Below are 246 nucleotides of genomic sequence, written 5' to 3' on the forward strand. Positions count from 1 at the left end.
GGGGGGGGGGAGGGGAAAAAATATCCTTTAATGTCACTTTAAAGCAGATCTCCAGAGTCTTCAATAGTTAACCCTTGCAGTGGGGCTACCCCCACCCACACTGCACGGGTTATATCTGCCTAGAGATCAGCATAAGAGTAGAACTTCAAGCAAAGCTAGTTTTTGGATATGGTAGGGAAGTTTTAGACCCTTGGTGAGGTTTTTAGAGGTGCACCAAAATTAAAATTTTGAAACTGAAATTAAAAA

The sequence above is a fragment of the Nanorana parkeri genome, unplaced genomic scaffold, assembly GCF_000935625.1.
Source record: "Nanorana parkeri isolate BGI_ZX_2015 unplaced genomic scaffold, ASM93562v1 scaffold335, whole genome shotgun sequence".
Lineage (NCBI taxonomy): Eukaryota > Metazoa > Chordata > Amphibia > Anura > Dicroglossidae > Nanorana > Nanorana parkeri.